The 12,148-nt window shown below is 37.6% G+C and overlaps 1 protein-coding gene and 1 long non-coding RNA gene across 4 annotated transcripts in view; one reads left to right on the top strand and one right to left on the bottom strand.

Annotated features, from left to right (window-relative positions):
* Positions 1-210: 210 nt before the first annotated feature.
* On the bottom strand, positions 211-1,193 carry LOC130426775 (uncharacterized). Its single transcript, XR_008907224.1, has 2 exons — positions 815-1,193; positions 211-727 (listed from the first exon to the last, which is right to left on the bottom strand). It is a non-coding gene; the product is annotated as an uncharacterized LOC130426775 (long non-coding RNA).
* A 2,680-nt stretch (positions 1,194-3,873) lies between these two features.
* Positions 3,874-12,148, top strand: part of hdac5 (histone deacetylase 5) — a 60,368-nt gene continuing 52,093 nt past the window's right edge. For all 3 annotated transcript variants that reach the window (XM_056752072.1, XM_056752070.1, XM_056752071.1), the window contains exon 1: positions 3,874-4,296. The gene's annotated coding sequence lies outside the window, so the exon portion shown is untranslated. The remainder of the gene's footprint in view (positions 4,297-12,148) is intronic.

Here is a 12,148-nt window from a genome sequence, read left to right as displayed (position 1 = left end):
ATTTAAAATATACCATAGGGCCTACTTAATGATTATCATAATTCTATAACATGCATGATGTTACGATATTCCTACGTATTAAATCAACCTTTTTGTAGCATGCTAAATGTCTTTCAATTAAACATGTACAAGCTCCCATATTCATTTTAAATGTTTTTTAAATATTGTTTAATCCTGATATCCTGGGTCTTTAACGCAAAGATTCGAGCATTACAAAAAACTGCATTCACTTTATTGGGGGAATCAACTGAACCAGGTTCTGTCAAATATTAACCACAAGAGGGACACAATGAGCTGTGGATATAACAGGCTCAACTTTTCATGAATATTTCCTCCAATTTTCCAGATTTGTGCTGGTCAAGTAACGTCTGCCGTCATCTATATTAATGCGGATGTTGACACAATATGCACGTGTCGCTCTGTCTTTATCTTTAGCGCTCTAATCCCGATGTTCAACACTATTCCACCCTCACTGTCCTTCACTTCCTGCCTTTCTGCTTGGGGTGGAAGGGAATGAGTGATGGGAGATGACATTTTGAAGATGACTTCACAAAGCAATGACTCACAATTGATTCATTGTTTTGCGCTTACAAATATAGAACCACTCTATCTCCCTCTCTCTTTCATTTTTCGTGTCCTCTTGGGCCACAGATCGACATCCTCCTCCGTGTGTTTCCTGTCAGGTGGAGAGATGCAGTAACAGCGGCTTTCGAGTTTGTGGATCATACTGCGACATTAGGAAAAGTCATCAATCATAGTTACATCATATGTTTACAGAGGTTGTAGCAGATTGTCTATCTATAGATAACGTTACCTTTCCTGTCATGACCCCACAGGACCGCTCACACTGAGCAACTGGGCTCTGTGTGAAAGAAAGAGAGAGAGAGAGTGGGAGATAGAGAGAGAAAGATACCAAGAAACTGGTAGAGGCCGATGCAATGTTTTGATTTGCTTCCAAAGCACGCCATTAATGCTAACTGCTAGCCCGCTGTACGGCGACGTGTCATGTCTCCATGACAACGGCCGGCTCTCCACACTGCTGCTGGCTTGGCTGTCAGTCTCCAACACCAGCCAAGAGCACACCAGAGAGGGGGAAAAGGAGAGTGAGACGACTGCAAACAGGAAACTTCTATAAATAAAATGCAAAATCGCAAATGTAAAACAGGCTCAACTGGAGCTGAAAGAATTTCTTCCTTGTTTTAATTCCAACATAAAAGTGCAACATACTACTAATGGACCTACAGTACGTGGTGCGTAGGGATTTTATGGTGTATTGTTTAAATTCACGTTGCTTTAGTGTACGATACACAACATTTATCCCATATACTGTAGGGGCAAAATAAATAAAACAATGTCACTTTAGCTGTCCATGCAGACTTTTATTATTTTGATTCCTGTCTATTTAAATATTTTAATTTTGACATTTATGGGTCCAAAACAACAATTGGCTAGAAACTATAACCAATATAGTTTACATGTGTGCATATTCATTAGTTTTTGTATAAATTGCATTGCATTATGGGGGTATGCACGTAAAGCATAAAATCATGGGAACAGGTTGTGAATTAGGGTACCGACGTCAATGTGTTTTATTATAGTGAGAGAGGCTGCTAAACAATGCTTGGATCATAAGCGTTGTGAGGACGTCATAGATGCTTTCGGCAGGACTGACCGCTGAGGTTTTCATGCTTTTATTTCATGCTCTAATGATGAGTCATAACTGTTGAGACTGGAGATAGCTCTCCGTGGAGACATGAGGTTGATTTCAGCATCGTCCTGCAGGTTAGTTTGGCAAAATTGACACAATTTACAGCCACATTTGGCATCTCCCAGGTCATATTTCATATTAGTGTTGATGACAACTAAAGTGTAGTCATATCTTTATCAATTCAGCCATACATGGTACATTTTAGAAATCAGTAAAGCTCTCTGTCGCTGTGCCACTCAACTGATCAATATAGCCAGAAAATGGATTGAATTTTAAATTGATTAGATGAGTTGTATAGTCCCAGTTTAAATATTCCTTTAGATCACTGTTAAGTTTTGACTTCAATGTAATAGCATGTTTTTATACTCAAAGTACCATTAACGTTATACCCAATGGACTATGTTATCAGATTCTGACTCAAGGAATTCCATGGGAAGTTACAAGGCGTTAAAGATTTTTCAAAAGTCTTTCTTTCTGTATTTATCAAATCAGTTCACACCTAAAACCTTCAAACCTTTGGATTTATCAAACCTGTTGCCACTTGCAGAGCGGACTGGTTTCTGTGACATTTCCTTAGTCTTTCTCTTCTTTGTTCATTCTCTTGTTATTTTGTTTTTCTGACTGTTGTACCAGGAAGAGAACAAAAATTCATTCGTTTGTCCCTCCGGTGGTGGAGAGTTTGGTTTGGATTATTTATTTTTAGCTGCGTTTCTTATCTGTCAACATGTGCACATCGATCGCTCCACACCACCTTCACATGAATGAGCCTTTGACGTAAAAGAGCAAGCTATCTGCTGCATGCTGGGAAGAGAGACAGATCCGTTTCCCCCTTTGCCTGAAATTTTAATAGACTCAAATGCTCTGCTCCATGCTCAATGGACAGACACGACTCGGGTCAAAGCTGTTTATGTGTATAAGACATAGTGAATGTATGTATGCAGACGTGCATGAACGTGTGTTTATGTTTAAGACCAGGCATGCAATGACCTGTGGACTAGAATGAGGCATGCAGGCAGCAGCCAGATGCATCCATGGCAACCCGGTGAGTGTGCAGAGGAGAGCAAACAACCACTATGGATTGTGTGTGTGTGTGTGTGTGTGTGAGAGAGAGATAGACTATGAGACCACCAAGGAAATGCGTCATTGATGTAAGTGATAATTATGCGCCGGAGAACAAGATACTGAACCACTTAAAAAGAATTGTTCAGATGCACCACATAAACATAAACCCAACATAAAGCTAAAGCAATCTTTCCACTACCGAGAACAGACTTTTAAAATGTCAAAGGCATTAAAAAAATAATTTGAGTGAGATGCTACCTGAATGAATGCAGGTTGCGGTAGGCTCAATATTTCAAGCCTTGAGTAGGATGCAACACCCATGCAAAGATTTCCTCATCACCATACACAACTCTTTGACTGAATTTAGATGAAAGCAGAGATTTAAAATTGGTGGATGATTGCATCATAAGAAAGAATAAGCAGTTATTAAATAGATAGTTCTCCCAAAAATAAAAAAAACATCACTCACACTCATGTCATTCCTAACCTGTAGGCTATTACTTTTTCTGCAGAACACAAAAGAAGATATTTCGAAGAAAGCATGTAACCAAATTACACTGGACCTCTTTGTGGACACAAAACCACTACAAAATTTCTCAAAATATCTTCTTTGTTGTTCTACAGAACATAAATACCCAAATTTTGAATGCTGGGAGGGAATAAATGATGTCAGCATTGCATTCAAGCAATACATTGGATCAAGATGCATTTCTTCAGAATCGAGCCAATCTTTGCATTGCAAACATTACCGTTGGAGCTACAGGAACACTTAATAATCGATATACTGTAAATATTAATAGACTCATAAAAAAGAATAGTTTTATCATAGTAATAATAGTCCAAAATACTTATTGTTTTTAAAACGGCATTTTGATGAAATTTTACCATTGAAAGACACACGTTTGTCTCGAATCTGAATCTAAATATCTTAAATTGTTGACAATTTAATCTCATTTTATAGTATACAACATATTTAATAGAGAAAATGCAGTGAAAGAAGGAGGCGCACACACACACACACACACACACATCCTCCCTCGCCCACTTCATTCTCCCCACGCATCACGCTATTCCGCAACCAACAGAAAGGAGGCGCAGTTCTCCACAAACCCGATTAGTTCGTTTCTTTAAAAAAAACTGGCAAGCTGAGGTCAAGCTTACACCAAACCCTGACAACCCGGAACACATCATCACAAGTTACATCTTTATATATATCGCCATCTATGACACCCATGCGCTGCACTCTGGGGGTTGTAATCCGTCGTGCCGCGCGCCGAGTTACCCACTGGTCTCGTGCTATTTTTAGAACCAACAGCCGCGATCACGTGACATCGCGAGCGCGTCATTAATGTTGTTGTTGGTGGAGAAGCTGCAAATATGGAGGAAAGAGAGTTGAAACAGGAAAATTGGCACTTTTCGTGAAAAGGAGGGAAACGGCCTTGCAAAAGTGATAAAGTGCGCGACAGGCGCCGAGATAAGACGCAGGGGGACGGCGCGCGGTGTTGCGAAAGGACAACAAGTACCAGGTAAAGTAAAAGACATTTAAATCGTCCGAGAGTGATGGTTTTATTTTCTGACTTATTCCTCTTGAGCTTGACACCCGCCGACAGACAGCGAGCTTAGCCGCAGCATAGCACAGTATGACAGCTGATGGATTTGTCCGCATTTCGACAGTTTTACACATTGTTTCGCTCCCTGGACAGACGCTTTGGCTTAAACAAACATCAGGAGTTTGTGCCATTTAGTGCGAGTTTTATGGCGTTACTGCTAACTATCGCCATTTCTTGGGGAAGGGAGGTGATGGTAGTCCGGACGGGATGGGTTTAATGTTTTTACGATCCTAAGACTCCCCGTGTCATGTCTGAGCAGTTTGTACAGTACGATCTCCTAGAACTGTAGTACAGTACTGAAGATGTTCACCTGAACTAGAGGACAGGCTGTTTAATCATGGACACACGATCTTCTTTTATTACGCAACGCTGTATCAAAAAAATTGTGTATCGCGATTGCCGTTTTGTCACATTGACACTGCACAACTACCGCAAGGTTAAGATGACATTTCACAGCTCTATCTATCTATCTATCTATCTATCTATCTATCTATCTATCTATCTATCTATCTATCTATCTATCTATCTATCTATCTATCTATCTATCTATCTATCTTCCTATCTTCTGTGTATTCATTTATCTCTTGTATGTATATATGTATGCTTGTATGAGTCTCCCTAACATAATACATACAGTACTTATTATGTGATATCTTTTATATTTCGCCACAGTAACATTTGCTATCGTTAAGATTTAATGGATTATTATCTGAGGTAAAAGCAAGGCTGTCCGTTCAGTGTTTCCACCTCTCCTGTAAATTGGGTTGGGTGAGGACAAGTAATCAAATCATTTCTAAATCATTTCTTTTTTCTTTTTCCTCCTGATTATCTCATCTAAAGAAGTCCTGAGTTGTCATTAGTTCACCCAAGAATAGGCCGGAGTACCAAAATTGATGTTTTCCTTCTAAAACTAAAATCTGAAGATGTGTCTCACTTGTTATCATTTGTGTGAATGAACGATGAAGCCATTGTGTTGTCATTGTTCCGTTACGTGTTCAAATGGGTGTACCATTGTAGTAACTGTTGTGCCTTTGGTAGGTTAGGTTTATTTATGTAACAATATTGTTGTAGTTATGCCAACAAGAAACACTTGATGCAACAGCAGGTTACAACATTTATTTTGATTTCTCTTTTAAAGGCGGGATAACATGCTATGTCATGCATTCTGACGTCTTTACACTGTTGAACGTAGTTAAAAAACTAGTTGGACGTATGAGGTAGTCGTAGTATTTGTTGTGCTTGATACACTCCCCCAGCACTCCAACTTGTTTCAGAAAGTTTGGTAACAGGGATCCTATTCCTTTCATTGGGCAATTCTCCCGGAAAAGCACGGCAAAAAAGCCTGCACACGTGCAAACCGATGATTGACATCAAGATTTGCTGCGCTGCGTCAAGATTGGCTGCGCTGTGGGCCTGCAGCTGCAGCTTGTTACTATTGGGATAGTGACGTTTAGGTGTGTCTGTTTGTTCACGGCATGTCAATGATGGATGTTGTTATGTAAACGGTGGATATAACGCTGGATATGGAGATAGTTTGAAAATGATAGATTGCACAGTCCCATGGCTAAAAGATGCCGGACATGAACTGCACGCGGTAAGTCAAACTAAGTGATGTTTGTTCTTTGTTGGCAAGCGGCGTGTACGTGCATAGGAGAGGTGGGGGAACTCGAGTCACAATTTTCAGGTATTGCGACTGAAGTAAGAAAATGACTCAACTTGACTTGAGAGCATGTGACTTGAGACTTGACTTGAGACTTGACTTATAGTGGAAGACTCGACAATGACTTGCACTTTTAATAAAGAAAAATAAAGTACTATTTTTTTTTTTAAAATAAGTATTGCGACTCAGCAGCACTATAATCAGCGGTTTACGCTGCACAACTTAAACTGCGCCAAACATGGCAGATAAAAGTTGAGTTCCACAAATATTCATATTTTGGTCTGGACTGGACCGTGCCAATAAAAAAAGATTAACACAAGAATATCTGACACGACAACCACAAAGTCAAATTTCATCCGACATTTCAAGAACTACAAGGAAACGTAAGAAAGTAATTTCTTTATAGTCAATGTCATAAAACGATTACTAATGTAATGAATTAATCGTTTCTGTTTGTCATAATTTGGCCTTGGTTGTTTCTTTATTATAAGAAATATGATCATTGATCATCACTGATAGGCCTACGTCTCATCTCATAAGTAGATGTATTGGGGAATTTGGATATAACAGTGGCGTAGATCGAATTTTAATGTTGGGGGTCATCTTAAAATGAAGGAGCTTCTCTATATTACATTTAGGCTAATGTCTATATTAAATGTGCGCATTTTCAAGTGTTTGTGTGGACTGCATGTGGAAGCTGAATAGCAGCTTGCTTATACTGCATGACAGGCTGATCGACGCGCTGTTGCGATCACTTGCACTTGAAAAACTATTTAAAAACGTTTTGGTCATACTGACCATAATAATTTCATCGTTCGAATCTGTTAAGTATCTAGATTTTTTGTGGACACTCACAATAACAACAAAACGTTTTGTAGTGTAAAATAATGAAACCAGGTCAAATCCATTCATTTTGTTTAACGAGATTCAAGATTGAAGTCAATAAGATGATCCGAGATTCCCATAATTAGATTTAAATTATCGGCCTACTGTGCCCTATAATGGACAGCACAAGTATTACAGCATCATATAAATAAAACATATAATAGGCAGATTTTCAGTCACAATACTTAGTTTATAAGGCTGTATAAATGCTTAAGTCTTACATTCTCAAAGTATTTCAATTTCTGTGTCTTTGTAAACATATGAAAATGTATGATTGCTGGAACCAAACCTTATGCTCATACATAGGCAAGTGTTCATCACTTAAAATTATTTTTTATTTTCCTTAACATGTGTATATAAGTTCATCTTTTCTGTGCAAAAATAAACATGTATCGAAAAAATTAACCTGTTTATTTTAGTATTGCGACTTGAAACTTATCAGGACTCGAATTGACTTGCTAAGGGTGAACCCTTGACTTGACTTGCTTTATTTGTCTAAACTGTGACTTGAGATTTGACTCGAAACTTGATGGTTAAGACTTGAGACTTGCTTGGACTTGACCATATGTGACTTGTCCCCACCTCTGGTGCATAATGTAAAAAAACTACGAAGGGATTAATCGATGATGTGTTGTGTGCTCATGCTGTAGTTCCGTTCTCTTACTCACTTTCGAGTTGTTCCTGTATAAATGTCTTTGTTCTGATGAATACAGGGAAAGATTTTTGGAAGAATGCTTTTAACCAGGCAGTTCTTGACCACCATTGTCTACCATAGTAGGAAAATCCCTTCATATTTATTTGGTTCTGAACACTAAAGAAGATATTTTGAAGGATTTTGGAAAGCAAGCCGTTCTGAGACACTTTTGACTACCATTTTAAACTTTCCTACTATGGTATTCAATTGGGGCCTAAGAACTGTTTGGTTACAAGAATTTGTCTGAATATATTTCTCTGTGTTCATCAGAACAAAGACGTTAATACAGATTTGGAACAACTAGAGAGCGAGTAATTCATGACAGTATTTACATTTTTGGGTGCCGACGGTGACAGCGGCCACATATTCGATTCAGATTATCCTATATTCCTTTTCACATTTTTGCATTGTTTGCAGACCAGCCGATATACACTAAGGCAGTATATACTGTATTAGAGATGTAGTTATAAAAATAAAGACTTTAAGACAGAATACTCACAACTCAACTTTATTTATATAGCACTTTTTACAATTTTCATTGTTACAAAGCAGCTGTACATGAGACACATTGAATCCAAGTATGAATTCGAAAGCAGCCCCCCGGCCAGGCAGATGCAAAACAATATGCAAACGGTGCTGAGGAACCCAAAACTCCCATAGAGAAAAAAAACCTCAGGGGAACCCAGGCCCAACCAGGGGATTCCAGTTCCCCTCTGGCAAACACAGAGTACATTGATGAAACTGAAGCTTCATAAGTTTGTATATTATTAGTACCCTCTGTAAAATGAATTGTCTATAGATCCATAATAAAAAAAACAATTTTTACCTGAATCAGTTTAGGGATTGAGACACTTGAGGGTCTGTATGTACAGATTTTGAAAGTTATAAATTGGTTATATTCTCTCAGTATTGATTTTTCATCCAAATGTTATAATTTGCTATGATTCCAGTTCTTCTATGTACTTAAAGGTTGTGGGATCTTGAAATGTTTGGCTAATTTTCGGAAACCAGGTGTTACAGTTGTGATCTTTTAGCAAAGGATTGATGATTTCCTTCTTTTCTCATAAATGCATCACCCTTGCTATGATGTTACAACTTCACAATAATGTGCATTAGATTTATACATCGTCTAATATCAACATTAACTTCTTGCAACATAAAAATTGGTTGAGTTATTTCCACTTAAATATGTTTAAAGACATTCATCAACATCACCCTCTCCTGTATTCCTAGCGTTAAATGAAAGAATACTTCTAAATGGATGTTCAGTTCTACCATTATTCATTTGCATTTTGCTTATAATATTTGCATTAGGGTTATGATTATATATAAGGGTCTATTTTTAAACTCTGTGTTTGTGGTTTGCTGTGATTGGCTGTCTCTGGTCTGACAGGTGATTGGACTTTGATCCGGTCATTCAAAGAAGCTGAGTTGCAAATGTTTGTAGTAAGTGTTCAGTAATTGTACTTTCAATAAACTCATATTGTTGGGTGCTCATTCAGTTTTGTTGAGGTGGAAATGACACGTGACCGAAACATTTAACAAGTGCTTTTGCAGCTTCTTATCACTTTTTCCATCCAACATCTTTAGTTTTACATTTATGCATATTTACTGTATATCGTAAAAACTTGTCAGACTTCTTTTGTCGACTTGCTTTTCACACGTTCACACCCTGATCTTTATGACATGGTTTGTCGGAAAGGAATGCAGAATGTTGGTCTATTTTGCACCCTATATTAAGGGCACATGGAGTTCTGTGATGAATAGTCGCTGGGTGTAGAATGATGGAGAAAATATCCAAACCTCTGCACCACCCACAGCCACGCCAGACTCTTCAGTCGCTTAACAATACAAGTCTAACCCCTCTGGGCCAGAAGGTGAGTGTGGAATGTAGGAGTGTGGAAATCTGAAGGTATTTTGATGTGTTGAAAACAGATGTTGCCTTGGCTACGCTACATGGATGACCTGTACTCTGTTTTACAAGGCTAGCTGCTCTGTTGAGGCGGTCAGAAACTCTCCGTCAGGATCTCAGTAGACTGTTAAGACAGATTCCGTATAGGATCGTTTCAGAAATGTGAAGAGTTTGTGTAATGAGGTGTTGAACACGATAAAGATCAAAAGTGCAGGAAGCAAACAGTAATGTAACACTTTACAAAGTCACCACAGTTTTTTATAGCTTTTCATCAAACCGCACAAAAAAGAGACTTTTACCTTTCCCTGCGAGTGAATGATATGGCTTTGGTTCTGTTGTGGAGCTCAAGTACAAAGCATCCATGGCCAACTAAGTAGATACAGTAAAGTTATTTAAATTTTTTTAGATAGTAGCTTTAGTTAACTCCAGGCCATTTTTATTCATTTGCTCTCTGTTTTTGAAATTTACATTAAATAAAAGGGCTGTCAAAGGATTAATTGCGATTAGTCGTATTCAGAATAAAGTTTGTGTTAACATAATATATGTTTTTATAAAAAAATATGCGTAGAATATATTTATTAATGTATGTTAATTTTTATTTTTATTTACAAATAATTTTAATGATGTACAAATTTTTATTCATGTTTATATTTTTCTTAAATGTGTTCATGTATGCGTATGCACTGTACAAAGTCTAACTTTACATAGTTTTACAGATTTTTTATGTTTAATTTAAAACTGTCATTTTACTAATTAACAGATTATTAACACATTTTTCATTTATTTTTAAATACGTCAAAATGTCAAATTACAGAAATTGTAAAAAAATATTTTTTTTATTATTAAGGTATAACGTATATTTTTACTGTATATTTCTAGCCCTCCCAGCTGCTGGAAAATTTCTGGATTTTTTTTGTCTATCTTTGAAAGACAGCAAATTTTCCAAAAAACAGAAAATCATGTAATTTTATTTTGCAGTTATTTTTTACAGCTTATTTCTGGCGCTCCATCTGCCATAAAATGTCTTTTTTTACGTGATTTTTGTTACAGAATGCACGGTACACAGACATATATCATGTCAACACAAACTTTTATTCGGGATGCGATTAATCGGTATTAACCATACGACAGCCCTATTAAATAAATCGACTCAAATTGACTTGTCCTTAGGTGTGTCAAGCCATCTAAAACTATATTTGTAAATGCTTGCTTAAAAATAACTACAACTATGCACAACACCTAAAATAAGATCACAGATGACATAACAAAAACCGTAGACATGTTATGCATTGTCTACCCAGCTATTTGAAATATGCTTTGACTAATTTCTGACGCTTGCACCTAGCCCAGGTTTTCCATACTGAAAAAGCTAACTCTGCCCGTCTTTTAATTGCTTTGTGAGATTTCGGTTGCTTTCATTTGGACTGAAGGTTGGAGTTAGTTAAAATGTGATGTAAGATCAACCGTTGGGAACATTTAATTAGAGTCTTGTTGTGTTAACCATTTATAATTCTCCCACACAAATGCTCTCAAACAGTTTGTTCAGTCTTCCTCTGGTCCCTGTTACGCTTCAGTGTAAGTAGGTGATTCTTGGCTGGATTTAGCTGCAGCGTGGACCAGACATTATGCCAACGGTCAATAGTCTAATTAGTCTATACAAGATTAATTGAAATGCTTTAGTAATGCTCTGGGTTTTGCTCAACAGAGCTGTGTGCATCTGAGATCTTTTTGTTTTATTTCAATGTTGTGCACTATTGAGAAAACACTGGACCTGATTTAGGGAACATTGAATATTCTAGAGTTTAACTCACTATTTTGGACATTACACCTATTTTATACCAATCTGCGCTTAAGCAGGTTCATGTAGAACAGCCAAACATAATATTCAGAAATGCATGAACAGAAGATACATACAGAAATTCACGTAAAATATCCAATATTAATTATTAACTCAAACTGTTATACTGACAATAGAACCATGGCCAAACTTAATGACCAACTTTCCATTTTTAATAGGCTCAGATTATGGAGTCTACTGTTGTATTTATAGATTTACTCATCCAATAGGGGATATGGGAAAATGAATGAATTATGTCACACTTAAGCTATGGGGAGTGTGGTTGTCCTCTCTGTGGATGTGAGCCGTGCAGGACCCTGGAACACAGCAGGCTGAGACTCGAGAGGTCTGCTGGAGGACATTGTCGCTCTCTGTCCTCTTGGGCATCTGCCATACCTGTAGTGCTTCTGCTGAATGCTAATGACCGATTTCAGCCTTCAGTCTGACTGCTCTAAAGTGGCAAGGACTCTGTAACCTTACCTGCCTGTGTGTGTCTGTTACAAATGGCAAAATAAATAAAACAGACCTTGAATGCTTAAGGGCGCAGATCCAGAGATCCATAGGTGCAGGTGGTGTTGTGACTTATTGACGATTTATATGGTCTAACTTAAATGCAAAGAAGCATTAAAACTAAACAGAGATTTAGGTATAACAGCAGGGATGAGATGCTCTATAAGGGAATGTTTGTATAAAATGCATTCATGTGAACATTTTTGGCTAAATAGAGTGAAGTTTTTTTGTTTAACAGCATCTAAAGTGAGACGTGGCATAGTCGACAAT

This window comes from Triplophysa dalaica, chromosome 7 (genome assembly GCF_015846415.1).
Source record: "Triplophysa dalaica isolate WHDGS20190420 chromosome 7, ASM1584641v1, whole genome shotgun sequence".
In the NCBI taxonomy this organism is placed as follows: Eukaryota; Metazoa; Chordata; class Actinopteri; order Cypriniformes; family Nemacheilidae; genus Triplophysa; species Triplophysa dalaica.
The sequence above is the reverse complement of the archived record's forward strand: the minus strand, read 5'-3'. Positions and strand labels throughout refer to the sequence as shown.